The 18,850-nt window shown below is 38.0% G+C and overlaps 1 protein-coding gene across 1 annotated transcript in view; it reads left to right on the top strand.

Moving 5' to 3' along the window:
• Positions 1-11,455: 11,455 nt before the first annotated feature.
• The window catches only part of LOC148944027 (uncharacterized), a 122,157-nt gene continuing 114,762 nt past the window's right edge, over positions 11,456-18,850 (top strand). Inside the window, exon 1 of the mRNA XM_089100377.1 lies at positions 11,456-11,504. The gene's annotated coding sequence lies outside the window, so the exon portion shown is untranslated. The remainder of the gene's footprint in view (positions 11,505-18,850) is intronic.

Consider the following 18,850-nt stretch of genomic DNA (forward strand, 5'->3'; position numbering starts at 1 on the left):
GTTACTTGGTGTCATAGGGAACCGATTTACAAGTTTTATACCAAAACTCACAGATATTTACTTCCAGTGGCACAAGCTGCCATATGATTTCAGTGGCTCCAAAGAGGAAGATTCGAGCAAAATGGATAAAGACCTGATGTGGAGAAAAATATGCTAAGCGAGAAACTTTGCCGAGTTTTTCCAGGTCTGGCCGAGCTCACCAAAAGTGGACTCTCCTTAATGTATTCTAAAGTAGACTCAGAAATGGATGAGTAATTTCAAAAAAAAAAAAAAAAAAAAAAATTTGTTGAAGAACGAAAGTATTGAAGTCCCCTTGTCAAAAAATTATATCTAGGAACAAAAGATAAATTTTGCTCCAATTATATTCCCACAGACAATCAGAGAAGGTTCCACAATTTCGAGAATCTCCATTCAGCCCCTCCAACTCCAGTTCAAGAACACAAATCTGAAAACAAGGATGAGGAAGATTATTGAATTATGAACTGCATTTTTTCTGTGCATGGGAAGTAAAATTTTGATGGTGAGGCAGGATGTTATGTTTTCAAAGACTGTCAACTTCTTTGAGCAGGAAGACAACTTTTTGCATAAATTGAATTTTGGCATAATGACTCAAATTTTGAACATAGCATATGAAAGATTCCTCCCTTGAACATAAAAAGCTTTTTCTATATATCTTGTATGTTATTTCGCGTTTTACTTTGTCCGATTTTTTATTTTAGCTTTTAATTTTTTTTTAGGATCACCTTGGGAATGAATTGTCACTGCTACGTGGAATATCTCCTTTTTCTTGGGTCGCAATGCGGTAGTCTTGATCGTGTTTCAAAAATTGACAAATTTGGGCTTCTAGATACAACTATAAAGTTACCTGAAGTTGGTGACAGACTTCCTCAGACACTGAAGGATATCACAGCTCTATCTGGAGATTGATTCCTACCCTTCCCCTTCCAATCCCTTTCTTTATTTGTCTGAAGACTCATGGAGACTTAGACAAATTTGGCATTGATATGCACTGCTTTAGGTATCTGGTACCCCCTGTCTGCACAATGACCCAGCGCCCCTCCTTCGTTATAGCTTATGTATAATTGTGCGCTTTTCTTCGTTCTTTTCATTTGTCCTAATATCCTTTTGACTGATCAATGTTCTTTTTGGGGACAATTGGAGGGGGGGTAAGTATGACCTCTTTCATTCAGTCAGTTGAGTTTTCTCGGATTTGTATGCACACTAATATGCTTTGATATAGTTCAGTCTAAAATTAATTAAAGTTGATTGGAGGGTGGAATTGGGTGTGAGGACTAGGAAGGAAAGTATTTGTAAGGAAGAAAAAGTCTGAAAATGCTCAGAACCATCAATAAGTTGGAAGAACTTAGAGGCCCCTCTCTGTCCCTTTTTTATGCCAAACTAGATGGAGGGTGAAGGAGCTCCCACTTTTTTAGTGATTAAAAACAGAGTGTCTGCTGTAATAGCTTTAGATTTTTTTTTTACTGACTTTGGGTTCAGCTTCCGTGAATTACAAGTAACATCGCAACTATACTCTCGAAAGAAAATTCTGGCAGAAGCTCTATTCTTTATCTGAAAAACTTGGATTTTACTGAAACAGACAAAGCTGTTAGAAAACAAGCTGACATGCTGAAAGCTGTTAGAAACAAGCTGAAAACAATCCAGGCATCGCATTCTAGAAGAATCAGAGAGAGCATCCAACTGGTGGTAGCCCTTGCACGAATGATTCTTGGGATGCCGATGACGAGCACAGCAACAACCGTGCGTGTCTTCCCGACAACGGGTCTGGTTTTGGCTGCAAAAAGATTCTCAGTTGCTCCAATGATAATCAACCAGCTAGAGTTCGTTCATGGCAACTACAAGCTGGTTTAGGATTTTGTCCAGCTAGAAAATTGACCGGGCCGAAAGATTTTTCATTTTATCCTTTTTTCTATTTCAAACAAACTATTTTTTTGAATTTTACATCCATATCCATTAAAAAGTATATTCTCCTCGTTAGTATATCATAGGCAGCATAATAGCGCTGCCTAAGTAAAGAGCGATGTGGGCACACTGTATTAAAAATTTGTGTTTTCTTTTCTTTAGTTTTAGACCAATGCACTTCGTATCAAAGGAGTTGTCGTAGAAACTTCGACAAGGGCTCACTCGATTTAAAATTGAAAGGACTAGTGCCCTTTTCAATAGTTGAAAGTGATTGGAGGGCAACTAACCCCCCTCCCACGTCCACCATTTCCCAAAACACATCCAATCAAAATTTTGAGATAGCCATTTTGTTCAACGTAAATGAAAGGTTCTGAAATTGTGTCTCTGAGGATGACACCCCCAGAGCCATCAGGGCAAGGGTTGTAAGTTATGCCCTGGGGACATATAAGGTATATATAGAAAAGGTGATCGTATAAACTTCGGAGGGGACTCATTGGATTGGTAATCAGAAGTTTTAGTGCCGTTTTTAAGATTCAGAGTGATTGGAAGGTGTATACCCCACCCCGCCGTATTTTCCCGAAACGTATTTGACAGAAATTTTGAGATGGCCCTTTGTTGTCGGAGAAACTTAAAAAAGAGCTTATTCAATTGAAAGGGCTACTGCCCTTTTTAATAGTTGAATGTCATTGGACGGCAACTAACCCCTCCTCCCAAGCCCGCCATTTCCCTAAACACATCCAATCAAAGTTTTGAAATAGCCATTTTCTTCAACGTAGTTCAAAAGTCCAGAAATTATATCTTTTAGGATGACAACCCCCCCCCCCCAGAGCCCTAAGGGCAAGGGTTGTAAGTTATGCCCTGGGGGCATATAAGGTTAATATAGAAAGGGTGATCGTATAAACTTTGGAGGGGGCTCATTGGATTGGTAATCAGAAGTTCTGTTGCCTATTTTAAGATTGAGAGTGATCGAAGGGTGGGTACCCGCCCACATCTCATATTTTCCCGAAATGCATCTGATAGAAATTTTGAGATGGCCATTTGTTGTCGTAGAAACTTCGAAAAAGACTCATTTGACTCATTTGAAAATTGAAAGGGCTAGTGCTCTTTTTATTAGTCAAAAGTGATTGAAGGGCAATAAGCCCCCCTCCACGCCCATCAATTTCCAAAACGCATCTAATCAAAATTTTGAGATAGCCATATTGTTCAGTGTAGTTGAAAGATCTGGAAATTATGTCTTTGACTTCCCCAATACCTTCTCAAGACCAGAACATAATTTGCACTTTACTGAAAAAAAAGGCTGTGGATTGTCAGTGTAGTATACATATACACTGATATATATTCCTTAAAGTTTTAATAATTTTTTGTTTTTTAAAGTTAAAAAAAGTTAAAACGTTTTATACGTGTTTTGTCGTTTATTGCTGTAGGATGAAAGAATTTGGATGGTTTCTGAGTCTTCAACGGGAAAGTGAACGCAAAACACGTATTTTTGTTAAAAAAAACAGAAGACAAGATAAGTTTGTCCTGAAATGAGATGAATAACTGATAATTATATATTATAGCTATTATAGCTATTAAGCTATTATATTAAGAAATTCTAATTTTTTGATGTGCTATATTACTGAAATTTTGAGATAGCCATTTGTTCAAAAGCAGTCCAAAGATCATATAGCAAGGCCTTTGGGGTTGTCACAACCTCCCAGAACCTAGGAACCAGGGTTGTAAGTTATGCCCCGGGGGCATATGAGCTTTTTATGGTGTGGTTGTTTGAACTTTTGAGGAAACTCCTTTAATTGGAAATATATAATTCTAGTTCTCTTTTAAGAGTCAAAATTAATATAGGGTAACTAGCCCCTCATCTCCTCCCTGACAACCTGTTTTCCCCAAACGTATTCAACCAAAATTCTGAGATAGCCATTTTGTTCACAATAGTCCAAAGAGTATTTAACAATGACTTCAAGGGGGACAAAACCCTCCAGAGCCCAGGTGCAAGGGTTGTAAGTTATGCCCTGGGCATATAAAGTTCTTATATAACAGATAGTCGTATAAACTTCAGATTGGATGGGGCTCATTGGATTGGAAGTTGGAAGATCTAGTGCTCTTTTTAAGAGTCAAAAGGGAAAGGAGGACAACCAGCTTCCCACTACAATCTTATCATTCCTCAAAACACATCCAATCAAAATTTTAAGACATCTATTTTGTTCAGCATTATTGAAAGGTCAAGTAATTATGTCTATGGGGATGTCAACCTCCCCAAATTGTCAACTTATATTATTAATTTAGGCCTTTAAGGGTAAGTTGTGGGGGATTTTGAACTAGCCAGAAAGCACTATATGCATACTTTCAATACTGCCACTTCATTTAATGTAACTAATGACGCTAAAGGTATTAAGATGAAAGTCTTAGGGAACGTTTAGGAGTTTTCAATTAAAGGAAAAAACTATATGCATGCAGGTTTTCAAAACGGCATATAAGCAATAGTATAGGTTGTACTATGTACCTATAATAGCTGGAAATATCATTGAAACTTTAAAGGAGCTAATTCAAATTAAAATAAGAGTTCTTTACCCTTTTTAAGAGTAACAAGAGATTGGATGGCAAGTAGCCCTTCTCTCAAGCCCATTCCTGTCCTAAACGCATCCAGTCAAAACTTTGAGACAGCCATTTTGTTTGTCTTTAGGGATATTAGGCATGTCAACACCCCACAGTTATGCAATTGTGCAATTAGGCTATAAAACTAAATGTTGCTTTAAAATAAATCAAAAGGCATTATGTTTATGGTTGCCAATAAGTGGGTGCTACCATTTCGAACAACCGTCACAAGCACTAAACTTCATTTTGTTGACAAGGAAAATCCGTCAGAACCACTAACCGTCAGAACGTCGACAGTCATAACATCGACACGTCAGTTCATCGAAAGTCACAATCGCTAGCCGTCAGAACGTCGACAGTCATAACATCGACACGTCATAACATCAAATTTTTTTTTAGATGTTATGACTGTCGACATTCTGATGGTTAGTGGTTCTGACAGATTTCCGTTCTGAAAATTTTTTTAGATGTTATGACGTATCGATGTTATGACTTTCAACGTACTGACGGTTAATGGTTCAGAGGTATTTTCGTTATGTAAAAAAAATTTATAAGTTTATATGATAGTAAAAAGTATATACTAGTTTAGAAACAAATTTTGGCTATATATTTGCACATCAGAAGGTTGGCGGTAAAGCATAGTAAATATTAAATACGTAACCTAACCTAGGTACCTTTTCCCCCTAAACCCCAAAAAACTAAAGTTTTAAAATCTTAGATGCTATAATTTTTTTTTTAGATGTTATGATTTGTCGATGTTATGACTGTCGACGTTCTGACGGTTACTGGTTCTGACGGATTTTCGTTATGAAAATTTTTGTAGATGTTAAGACATGCCGATGTTATGACTGTCGACGTTTTGACGGGTAGCGATTGTGCTGTGCTTACGCCATTACTGCTTACTGCTTACGCGTTTACGCCATATCCAGAGTTTGTCTTAATGTGTGGTCCATTATAATTAGAAAAAGAAATGGGGAAAGTACACATCCCTGACGGACCAGCCATGATCTTGAAAAATCTGGTTGTGCCATTCTTGGTCTTGACGCAGCACTCAGTTTCTTCGTATAGGGAGATAATCATGCTCACTAGTTTTTCTGGCACCCCATAATACTTGAGGACTCTCCACAAACATTTTCGGTCAACAGAGTCAAACGCCTTTCCAAAGTAAATAAAAAGTAGATATAGCTTGTTGTTCCACTCTTTTGAATCCTCGAAAAGAGTTCTCAGTAGACAATTAAAGTCAGAGCATGATCTACCGTTTTAAAACCATGCTGCTCTTCTCGCAGAAGTGTATCTAGTGCATATCGAATCCGATACAATACAATAGAAGCCAATAGTTTACTTGGTACCGGCAGAAGGTTGGTAAAAGTGGAGTATAAGAAAAAGAAAGAAAACTTCAAAAGGAAGACTAAATACACATTTATACACATTAAATTCAAATGGTTAGCTTGGAAAATCCCGACGCCTCGCTGGTTTTATTTTCGTTGGCGAATAGCTGCAGCTAAGGGGAAAATGACGGTAAGTCTCATTGCGCCGCATAAAAAGTACGGCGTGCCACCGGTTGATGTTGACTTTTTCTGTCAGGAAAAAGTTTTAAACGTATTCAAAACCCTCTGTGACACTGTGACACTCTTAAATTCAAGGAAAACGTGATACAGTGAACAGTACTCAGCAATCTATGTAATCAAAAGTCTTTTTAGATGTTTTATCTTACTCTACAACAAACGGTAGTATTTGGTTCCCTCCGTGCCGTGTTTTGATGATGACTGTCGTTTTCTGTATCTCGTCAGACACGCGCTACAGACCATATTCATCTTAGCTTTTTGGAATTAATTTTTAAAAAAATCCAAAAAACAAAGTTTTTCAAAGAAAATTAAAGAGCTCCATTAAGCCAAGAATGAGCAAAAATAAAATCAAATAATCTTCCAAGCGTAAAACTACCACAAATTATTATCAATAAATAAACTAGACTCAAAACGAACAGAAATTACAATAAATAGCCGAGTCAAACTCAAAACGAGCAGACATTAAAATGAGTAGGGCTGATAAACCCCAAACCTTCTCAAGGCCAGAACACAATTTACACTTTACAGAACAAAAAGACCGTGGATTGTCAGTTTAATTGACATATACTGATACTTATTCTTTCGCGTTTTGATAATGTTTTATCTATGAAAGTAAGAAAAGTGAAAACATTTCAGACGTATTTAGTTTTCAGTAAAGCGCAAATTGTGTTCTGGTCTAAAGAAGGCATGGGGGGTTATCAGCCCTACTATATAAATATTTGCTCGTTTTGGGTTTGACTCGGCTATTTATTTTAATTTCTGTTCGTTTTGAGTTTCATTTATTTATTGATATTGATTTGTGGTAGTTTTACGCTTGGAAAGTGAACGCAAAACACATATTTTTGTTAAAAAAAACAGAAGACAAGATAAGTTTGTCCTGAAATGAGATGAATAACTGATAATTATATATTATAGCTATTATAGCTATTAAGCTATTATATTAAGAAATTCTAATTTTTTGATGTGCTATATTACTGAAATTTTGAGATAGCCATTTGTTCAAAAGCAGTCCAAAGATCATATAGCAAGGCCTTTGGGGTTGTCACAACCTCCCAGAACCTAGGAACCAGGGTTGTAAGTTATGCCCCGGGGGCATATGAGCTTTTTATGGTGTGGTTGTTTGAGCTTTTGAGGAAACTCCTTTAATTGGAAATGTATAATTCTAGTTCTCTTTTAAGAGTCAAAATTAATATAGGGTAACTAGCCCCTCCTCTCCTCCCAGACAACCTGTTTTCCCCAAAAGTATCCAACCAAAATTTTGAGATAGCCATTTCGTTCACAATAGTCCACTAGCCCCCCTCCCATGCCCACTACTTCCCCAAACACATCCAATCAAAATTTCGAGATAACCATTTTGTTCAACGTAATTGAAAGGTCCAGAAATTATATCTTTTAGGATGACACCCCCCTCCCCCCCAGAGCCCAAAGGGCAAGGGTTGTAAGTTATGCCCTGGGGGCATATAAGGTTAATATAGAAAGGGTGATCGTATAAACGTTGGAGGGGGCTCCTTGGATTGGTAATCAGAAGTTCTGTTGCCTATTTTAAGATTTTGAGTGATCGAAGGGTGCATACCCGCCCACACCTGTATTTTCCCGAAATGGATCTGATAGAAATTTTGAGATGGCCATTTGTTGTCGTAGAAACTTCGAAAAAGACTCATTCGATTGGAAATTGAAAGAGCTAGTTTCCTTTTTATTAGTCAAAAGTGATTGGAGGACAACAAGCCCCCTCCACGCCCATCAATTTCCAAAACGCATCTAATCAAAATTTTGAGATAGCCATATTGTTCAGTGTAGTTGAAAGATCTGGAAATTATGTCTTTGACTTCCCCAATACCTTCTCAAGACCAGAACATAATTTGTACTTTACTAAAAAAAAAAAAATGGCTGTGGATTGTCAGTTTAGTAAACATATACACTAATATATATTCCTTAAAGTTTTAATAATTTTTTATTTGTTAAAGTTAAAAAAAGTTAAAACGTTTTAAACGTGTTTTGTCGTTTATTGCTGTAGGATAAAAGAATTTGAATGGTTTCTGAGTCTTCAACGGGAAAGTGAACGCAAAATACATATTTTTGTTTAAAAAAACAGAAGACAAGATAAGTTTGTCCTGAAATAAGATGAATAACTGATAATTATATATTATAGCTATTATAGCTATTATGCTATTATGTTAAGAAATTTGTATTTTTTGATATGCTATATTACTGACATTTCGAGATAGCCATTTGTTCAAAAGCAGTCCAAAGATCACATAGCAAGGCCTTTGGGGTTGACACAACCTCCCAGAACCTAGGGACATGGGCGTAGGGAGGGGGGGGCAGCTGCCCCCCCCAGACCTTCAAATTTACATTAGATATGGCTGAAAAAGCAGATGGTTTGGAAAAAGCAGATGGTTTGGAAAAAGCAGTTGATAAAACTCCATCCCACTATCGACTGCCCCCCCCCTAGACAATATGCTGCCTATGCCCATGCCTAGGGACCAGGGTTGTAAGTTATGCCCCGGGGGCATATGAGCTTTTTATGGTGTGGTTGTTTGAACTTTTGAGGAAACTTCTTTAATTGGAAATGTATAATTCTAGTTCTCTTTTAAGAGTCAAAATTAATATAGGGTAACTAGCCCCCTCCCCCTCTCCTCCCTGACAACCTGTTTTCCCCTAACGCATCCAACCAAAATTTTGAGATAGCCATTTTGTTCACAATAGTCCAAAGAGTATTTAACAATGGCTTCAAGGTGAACAAAACCCTCCAGAGCCTAGGTGCAAGGGTTGTAAGTTATGCCCTGGGCATATAAGGTTCTTATGGAACGGATAGTCGTATAAACTTCAGACTGGATGGGGCTCATTGGATTGGAAGTTGGAAGATCTAGTGCCCTTTTTAAGAGTCAAAAGTGAAAGGAGGACAACCAGCTTTCCCCTACAATCCTGTCATTCCCGAAAACACATCCAATCAAAATTTTAAGAGATTTATTTTGTTCAGCATTATTGAAAGGTCAAGTAATTATGTCTATGGGGATGTCAACCTCCCCAAATTGTCAACTTATATTATTAATTTAGACCTTTAAGGGTAAGTTGTGGGGGATTTTGAACTAGCCAGAAGGCACTATATGTATACTTTCAATACTACCACTACAGTTAATGTAACTAATGACGCTAAAGTCATTAAGACGAAACTCTTAGGAAACATTTAGGAGTTTCAATTAAAGGAAAAAACTGTATGCATGCAGGTTTTCAAAACGGCCTATAAGCAATAGTATAGGTTGTACCATTCTATAATAGCTGAAAATATCATTGAAACTTTAAAGGAGCTAATTCAAATTAAAAGTTCTGCTACCTTTTTTAAGAGTAACAAGAGATTGGATGGCAAGCAACCCTTCTCTCAAGCCCATTCCTTTCCTAAACACATCTAGTCATAACTTCGAGACAGCCATTTTGTTTGTCTTTAGGGATATTAGGCATGTCAACACCGCACAGTTATGCAATTGTGCAGTTAGGCTATAAAACTAAATGTTGCTTTAAAATAAATCAAAAGGCGTTATGTTTATGGTTGCCAATAAGGGGGTCCTACCATTTCGAACAACCGTCACAAGCACGAAACGTCATTTTGTTGACAAGAAAAATCCGAAGATTATTTGGCTTTATTTTTGCTCTTTCTTGGCTTAATGGAGCTCTTTACTTTTCTTTGAAAAACTTGTTGTGTGGAAAATTTTTTAAAATTAATTTCTGTTCGTTTTATATTGACTTAATCTTTTTCATGGAAAAAATAATATTTTATATCTTTTCAGTTTTTTCTATAAGAATCCATAGTATGGGATACTATTTGTATGTCGGAGAAACGTTATCAACAATTTTGAATCCTGACACAAATAGTATTTTGTAATTTAATTTTAAAGCTTCTGAAGTTGACCAGGAAAATAAAACTTAAGATCATTCCCAAAAGATTGTATCGTTGCTCTTTGAGAACCTGGATACACTTACACTCGTTTTATTTATTTAAATTGTAAGAGCAGAAGTAGTAATAGTAGTATCCCCAAAAGTTTCAACTTAATACCCTCAGTCGTTCTCGATACATTGCTGAGGTGTCTTATTGGCGGGAAAGGGTCATAACATCTAATCGTCAGGAGCACTAGCTTCATAACATCGACAAAAAATCCGTCAGAACCACTAACCGTCACAACATCGACAGTCATAAGACCGACACGTCAGTTCATCGACAGTCACAATCGTTACCCATCAGAATGTCAACATTCATAACAATGACACGTCATTACATCTAAAAATTTTTTACATGTTATGTAATGACGAAAGCAGTAAGCAACTATCTGATTTAGATTTCGTGGTGTTCCTAGAAGAGTCTAAACAAAGGTTATAGCAGCTATTTGACGCAATTATAGAAAATCCTAAAAAAACCGAGCTAACCATTAACGTTGACAAATCAAACAGCATGTCCATCACAAACTCACCACTTGTACTGCATCACAAGAACACAAATATAGAACAGGTGAAAGATTTCAAATACCTGGGTAGCTAGATCAATTGTGATGGCGAAATAATGTCCGAGATTAAATACAGAATTGGTCAGTCAACCGGAGCTTTTAATAGACTATAGCCCACTTGGAAGAGCAGTAAAAATATTCTTTACGACTAAAGTTACGTCTCTTTAATACCAATGTGCTTTCCACTCACCTCTACGCTAGTGAGTACTGGAAAATGAATCAACAGCTTGAAAAGAGAATTCTTGCATTCAAAAATATGTGTCAAGGAGAATTTTAAATATAAGCTGACAACAGAGAGTTAGTAACTCTGAAGTTCGTCATAGAACTGACCAGCCTCCGATTACTGCTGTTCTAAACAAGAAGAGGTGGAAATATTTAGGAAATGTACTCCGCATGAAAAAAGGCCGCCTTCCTCAAACAGCCTACGACTGGAAACCAGGCGACAGAAGAAGACAGGGTTGTTTAAAGAACACTTTGTGGCGATTTTTTGACTGAGATCTGAGGATGGCCGAGACTTTTTTAGTACCTGAATAGGAAGATATAATCGCTGCAGCCTCGCTCTGGGACGAGTGGAGAGGCTTCATCGACATCCTATGCGACACTAACGGCGCCGAAGGAACTAAGGTTTAAGGTAAGGACACTCCACTTTTGTTCCCCTAGCAAGCTAGAAATAATTTTATTGTTACCAGACTATACTCTATTCAGAATCTGTATTGAATTGTCCTTCATCACAGTAAATACCAATACACAACTAATTAACTTTTTCGTGATACATGGGAAAACAAAATCGACGTAGCATAAATTTGTCCAAAAAGGCATAATTTTTGGCTCAATTAACTATAGTCTTCTCCATTTCATCGAACAACTGTGCTTAAAATTCCGGTGTAAAATTTGAAATCAATTATCATAGAAAAAATAAATTGTGTTTTCGAGGGTGTGTAATTTTTGCTTATTTGCTATTAAGCCTACTGGCATTATATAATCTGATTGTCATATAAAGGGCGGTTGGTATTACATAGCATCATAGACTCAAAAGTCTATCAACAAACTAACTCCAAAATCACTGTTGTCATAGCCTAAAAGGAAAACTTATGTTGGGGTAGATTTCAGAATGGCACAGACCAATCCAATAAATTAGAGTCCAAATCCCTGGCTTCTTTTGAATAATATTATCTGTCAATGGCCCAGAACAGGAAGACCAAAATAGAATTTAGCTTGAAAGCTTATTGACTGCAAAACAACTATAGCTTAGCAATGAAAGTTTAAATTATCATTAAAAATTATACTATAGGCAAAACTAAGCAAATGTAATTAAAGAAACTAAAACAGGTCATTTATCTGAAAAAGAAATAAAACAGAGGTGAAACCCCAACACCTCCGCCCGTAATATAAATGACCACCCACATGCCATGCTGGTATACCCTTACAAACATAAACATTCAATTTAAACTTTACAAAATTGATTTGCCTTCTTTCTTCTACCAGCGTCTGTGCTACTGCTTCCACTGCTTGGCTCTGGATCTGTTGCCATCCACACATCTCTAATGCAAAACCACCATGGTCTATATTGTATGGGCATTTGCATGAGGTTTCAAAACTGATGTCCCTGAGAATAGTGGAAACTAACCATGATTAGCATGATTAAAATACAAATTTTCTTACACTCACAAATTTACACTTGAGAGAAGCAGAGAATCAGTTTCTGGCACATTCATTGATGTGAGTCATCATGAAAAATTGGCTAAACTAGCCTCTTACTCTCCATTGGTGGAAAAAAGACCACATCTCAATTAAAACATGAATTGCACCTTGGCATAATTTGAAATCATATATGGCCAAACATTCAAAGGCCTTTGAAAACAATATGGGTACAGGGAAATCACCTAAAAGTTTGAGCAAATCATTAATCAGTTCATTCTGACTCCCTCCCCTTGGATAATCAATTGAAGAATTGGCATTGATACTAACAGAAGATGAAATTTGGATATGTTGCTTAAAAAATAAGGTTTGCAAGAAATAATTGTCAATTCCCATGAAGTGATACAACCGCAATTAGGGTTACTGGACAAAGGCTTGGGTGAAACAAGAAGTGACTGAAGAAAGAATCCCCCAAGGACTCCAGATCAGAGAGACAAAATCTTGGTAACAGGGTCACAACTTGCCAACCAGCTCTCTGTTGAGCAAACCATCCATCATTCATGGATCTACCAAAAGGGCTCCTCCCCCCAAAAGAGACCAAATCTCCCTTAGAGTTGATAGGACTAATCTCAGATTCCTTCCCAATCTTTTCCAATCCAACCCAAAATTCAATTTCTTCCAACTTTTCTTCAACCTGCCATAGGTTGTTCAACTCTTTTCTATGATCATCTTGTTTTGTTCCCAATGGGTTTTGGACCTCTTTGTTTCTCCTAAATTTGTTTCTTATCTCACTGAAAATTTTATTTTCCCAAAACGCAGGCTGAATTTGTAAATCACCTCTCTATTTTGTGTCTCTTATTTCTTTCTTACTTTCCTCCTATTTATTTGTTTTGTGAAGTAGATCATCTTCAACTCTTTTAATTGGACCATAGTGTCCTTTTTCTTATTTTTCATTGTTCTGTTATAGTCTTCTTTTATTCCCAGGGGTCTTGGACCTCTTTGTCCCCCCTAAGTTCTTTTTTGTTCTTGCAATTTTGTAATTCTCTCAATTTTTTGTCTTTCAACACTGCAGGCTGAATCTGCCAATTTTTTCTCTTTTTAGTATTTCTCTTTTCATGTCTACTTTTCTCAAATTTTTTAATCTCGTAATTAAATCATCATATAATCTGAATTGGACTCCAGTGTTGACTATCTTTGACTGGATTTCTTTGTTGCAGTTCCTTTGAATATTTTTTTTTTTTTTTTTTTTTCTTTTTTTTTGCTGTAGTATTAAATAAATCATCATCAAATTGGAATTAAATTTGGAAATTTGGTTTTTCATATTATACTAAAATTTCTCGGACTTTATGAGGAAAATTGCATACAATAAATTTCTTCTCACTTTTCTCTGGTGCAATCGAGGCTTCATTTGGGTATATACTTATCGGCATCTCATATTTGATAAATTGGCGTCTTTTCTATTTTCAGAAAAATTTCCTGAAAAATCATCTTTGTGTGTTTTATTTTCAATATCATGTGGCTTAGCCACTTCTGCATCCCATTTTTCCAAATTTTCAACATTTCTAACTGAAGTATCAAGCATTTTGTTTTTTTGACAGGGCAGCTTAGCCTCCCATTTTGTTTTATGGGCCATTCCGCCTACCCGCATAGTCAAGAGTCAAGTAGCATATTTTTCTGTTTTAGTATTTAATGTCTGATAAATGTCTGATAATCTCTCACTCATTGACATTCCCTTACAGGCTTTGCAAGCCTTAGTAAGGGTTTTCATACAAGTCTGATGGTATATTTTATTAGTTTGACTGTCTTTTTCAATTTTATCCATACAAGCCTGATGATATATTTCATAGGCTTGACTATCTTTTTCAATTTGATCTATCTCATTCCTTATTTTTTTCATATACTCTTGGTGCTTTCTCTCACTACTTTTTCTGCAGGTCTCTCTGGCTTTTCTTTCCTTCTCTCTTTCTTTTCTATCTTTCTCTCTTTCTTCCATCATGAAATTTAATAAATATATTGTGTCATATTTACATGACTACTTTTCGTCACTCCTCTGCTGGATCTTGACTCCATACTGCTCCTTCTATTTGGACTACTTTAATTCCTTCTATCATTATATCTTCTTAATTCATTTTATGAATCCGTTTGTTTCATAGTTCTTCCTTCTGTATCTGTATTTTCTCTGAGCAACATTATTTCAAAATTCAGCTAACATCAAAATATTTCTTCCATCTACATGAAAATAATCTCTTGAATGTGAAACTTACAGTCATCTCGTGAAAAATTTATGCCTCAATTTGCAGATCATTTTCACAAGCTAATTAGTTGCGTGATATATTGATTGATAATTTTCATTATAGTCCAACTAGACAATGCCCATTCAGTTTCCTGTTATATTTTTATAGTCTATTACTTCTAGGCTAAATCCACCCATAGTTGTGTGATATATTGATTCATAAATTTTTATTTTATTCTAACTAGGCAATGCCCATTCTGATTTTTAATTATTTGAAATTGATTCCGTCTTTTCCCCTCAATTTTTTATATGTACTCACAATAGGCTACTGTGTAGGCTAAATTAAATCATCCATTCGGGAAACAAGGATTCTTTTACTATCAATGTTACTGATGCTACCTTTAGTTGCTGTCACCAGATATTGGAATATAGTAGACACTGCCACCACTTATTGGAATGGTAACCAACGCTGGTACCAAATATTGACATTGAAATGGTACTGCACCAGTTATTGGAGGGGAAAGCCTTGCTAGCGCCAAATGTTGAAATGGAATGGCTCGTGGCTCTCACTACCGTAATGTAGATATAGGGTATGTTAACATCCTATTATGGTATACCCTGATCCTGGGCATTGTAACGCAAACAAATGGTCCGACAGGTCAAACTCTAGGCCAAGGGTGCACCCTCCTGGGTCACCCCTAATATCTCTAGCTATCTCTTTGGAGGGAAAACGGCCCCCCTGTCGATGGAGATGGCGTTTAGAGCGCTCAAGTAGCAGCCTGAGCGTCGTCCAATTATAGCTTGATTTGTGAATTTTCTCGTGGTTTTTCTGCTGTGATGGTGTAAGTAATCGAAAATTTGACTTTCCTAGTTTCCATTAGTGCACTAATGATGGCATTAAAGAACTGAAAAGCTGACTTATACGAACTGAATTCATCTCGCTGACAGTGGCGCCATATATTTTGAAATTTGAAGTTTAATTGGAGATGGCGTTCCAGAGCGCTCAAAGAGCAGCCTGAGCGTCGTACTAGTATAGCTTTATTTGTGAATTTTCTCATGGTTTCTTTTCTGCTGTGGTGGTATGAATAATCGAAAATTTGACTGTCATAGTTTCCATTAGTGCAATAATGATGGCATTAAAGTACGGAAAAGCTGATTTATACGAACTGAATTCATCTCGTCTCACAGTGGCGCCATTTATTTTCATTAACTTAAGGCTCTTTCGACTGTTGAGAAAGCCGCCAGATGTCAATCCAAGTCAACAGCGATCCAAGCGTAGCCACAGAGGGAAAAGAGGAGGCCAAAGAAATAAAAATTGTGCTATCCCTGTTCTCGTTTCTAACAACAGAGCGAGGTCTCTCAGTACAGCAAGGGAACGTATTCTGACAGTAGTTAACTGCATCCCTCCTAGTGAAATCCCTCCTTTGCTTCGTCCGTGGTACGCTGACCCAGTATCGTCACTGTCAAGTACCCCACCCCCCCTACCACCTGAGTTTTTATTGTCGAAGTGCAGACTTCCCAATATCCTAGTATGTAATGCCCGATCACTAAACAATAAAACCGACGAACTTGAAGTAGTTCTCAAACAGACGAGTTCCCCCATTGCTGTTATCACAGAATGTTGGGATATTAACGATGAAACCGGGCATATCAAGGGGTACAAGTGTTTTTTTAATACGAGACGCGACCGAGGGATTAACCGACGAGGCGGTGGGGTCGGACTGTACTTCCGGGAAGACTTACCTTGTAAATTACTAAGTCAGCCCAGTGAATCATGCCATGAAGTAATTTGGGTCGAATGCAAACCAAAGCGCCTATCAAAGCGATATTCGTGCTTGGTTGTAGCTGCAGTTTACTACCCCGAAAGTGCAAAGAACAGAAAAGAACTGATCCAGTATATCCAAAACTGCACTGATGACCTACGCCGCAGACACGCAGCGCCTGCTTTTGTAATCGCTGGTGATTTCAATCAGACTAATAAAGCATGGGTCTCCAGCATGCTTGACCTTAAGCAAGTTGTCTCAATCCCTACTCACGTCAGTGGTAGTATATTAGATCTTATTTTCACGAACATTCCCGATTATTACGAAGTACCCTTCTCTCTCGGTCCGTTGCATAACTCTGACCATAACACACTTCTTTGGAAGGCCAAAGTTGGCCTTCCAGCACCACGTAAAGTAAAAATTACCACTCGACCTATGACTAAAGAGGCAATTCGTTCCTTTGGACAGTGGATTGGGACGTTTGACTTTGATGAGATTTGCTCTATGACAAATATCGACCAGAAAGTTGATACTTTCAACTCTTTGCTGTCATGTAAATATCACGAACATTTCCCTGAGAAAAAAATAACTGTTAGTGATACTGACAAACCTTGGGTAACACCCGATCTAAAGAAGCTTATCTTAACTCGCTGCCAGTTACATCGCAGTGGGGATATTGTTCAAGCAAACAAACTTCGTAACCGCATTGTTAAACTGTTACGAGCAGCGCAGAAAAGGTACGTTCATGACAAAGTCTCGCCTCTCCTTCAAGGTGAGCCCCGTAGGTGGCACTCTGAAGTCAAGCGTCTTACCGGTAAACGTACCACCAGTGAAATTAAGATACAGAAAGACGACAAAACGCTGATAAAATCAGCCGAAGTGAACGCCTTTTTCACTTCAATCTGTACTACTCACCCGTCCTTCACTGAAGCCGAAATCGAAGCCCTCATTGCTGACGTCTCTGAAGATACAATCGTTGAAGTATCAGAGTTCGCGGTGTATAAAGAACTTCAAAAGTTAAAAAGCAACTGTGCTTCTTACCCAGGAGAATTGCCAGTTAAACTTTTAAGAGAATATTCTATGTTTTTAGCAAAACCACTCTCATCAGTGATCAATCAGTCGTTCAAGGAGCACAAATTCCCGAGTGCTTGGAAAAAAGCCTACGTCCGCGTCTTACCTAAAGTCAAAGACCCGAAGTCCTGCAATCAGCTTCGTCCGATTTCTATTACGCCTAATATGGCTAAAGTGACTGAATCTTTTATTTATAGAGAGCTCCTAGCCCAAGTTCAGCCAGCCCTAGATCCGTTTCAGTACGGCTGCTTGAAAGGGAGTAGTACGACGCATTATCTAGTACGTCTCTACCACCTGATTACCGAGTGGTTGTACAAAGGCAGTAGCCTCGTTGACCTGCTTTTAGTCGACTATCGTAAGGCTTTTGACTTGATCCGCCACTATACAGCAGCAAATAACCTCAAAAAGATGGGCGCTAGGAAGCATATTTTGCTCTTAGTTGTTGACTTCCTGCGTAACCGCTGTCAGTGTGTCTATGCTCTCTTCCCTAGTGACTTAAACTCTGAGTGGGCTGAACTAACGTGTGGCGCACCACAAGGCACTAAGCTGGCAGCTCTTTTGTTTTTAGCGGTAATTAACTACATTATCCTCGAGTTTGAAGACAGATTCAAATACGTGGACGATCTCTCCCTACTTCTGAAATATCTTGCTGAAAAGTCAGACGTGTATCCCCAGTTCAGCAGTGAGATCAGGAACTCCTTTCTCGAGGCGTGTAGCATTAATGACCTCCAGCTTAATATGAATAAAACAAAAGTCATGAGGTTTAATCCGCTTAAGCGTGACCTCTCATGCCCGGTTCCTTGGTACCCTACTACCTCAACCTCAGTGATTCTCGGGGTTACTTTCAGTGACGACTGTTCATTTAGCGCGCACCTCGCCGGTCTGGTGAAAAAAGGTAGTTGCGCATTACAGTCGCTAATTACCTTGCGCCGACTGGGTTTCTCACAAAGTCAGCTGAAGACGGTTTACGTCACGTATGTGCGCCCAATCCTTGAATATGCGTGTCCTGTGTGGGGCCCTCAGGCTCATAATATTGAATACCTAAGTGAAGATCTGGAAGCCATTCAAAAACGGGCAGTGAAAGTGATACTAGGCCCGAAATACAACTCTTATGAGGCTGCCCTTAGTACCTTACGACTGCCAACGTTGCGTGATAGGCGCTTACAGTTAATGTGCAATTTTGGGCAGTCCCTTCTTTCGTCCCAGAAACACCGTTCGTTGCTTCCCCCTCCTGCACCTATCACCGCCAACACCCGCCATAAAAATCAACTAGTGCCGCCAAAGTGTCGAACAACCCGTCACAGCAATTCTTTCGTGCCTTTTTTTGTCAGTTATTTAAACCGCCAGTGACCAGTTTTATGTAATGTACTAAACAGCGCCATTTAGTCGGGGCTTCGGCCACGGCTACGATAGTTGTTTATAAATAAATGAGTCTATGAGTCTATGAGTCTATGAGTCTATGATATACTAGTGATGGTATTCCTCGTGAAATTTTCCTACCCTGCCTGGGCTTCTGGAAAAACAATCTCACACAGCTGTAGAAAATAGCTTACTTATATTTTCCAATGTCAAATC

This window comes from Artemia sp. Qi Xiang Cuo, chromosome 14 (genome assembly GCF_049724085.1).
Source record: "Artemia sp. Qi Xiang Cuo chromosome 14, ASM4972408v1, whole genome shotgun sequence".
In the NCBI taxonomy this organism is placed as follows: domain Eukaryota; kingdom Metazoa; phylum Arthropoda; class Branchiopoda; order Anostraca; family Artemiidae; genus Artemia; species Artemia sp. Qi Xiang Cuo.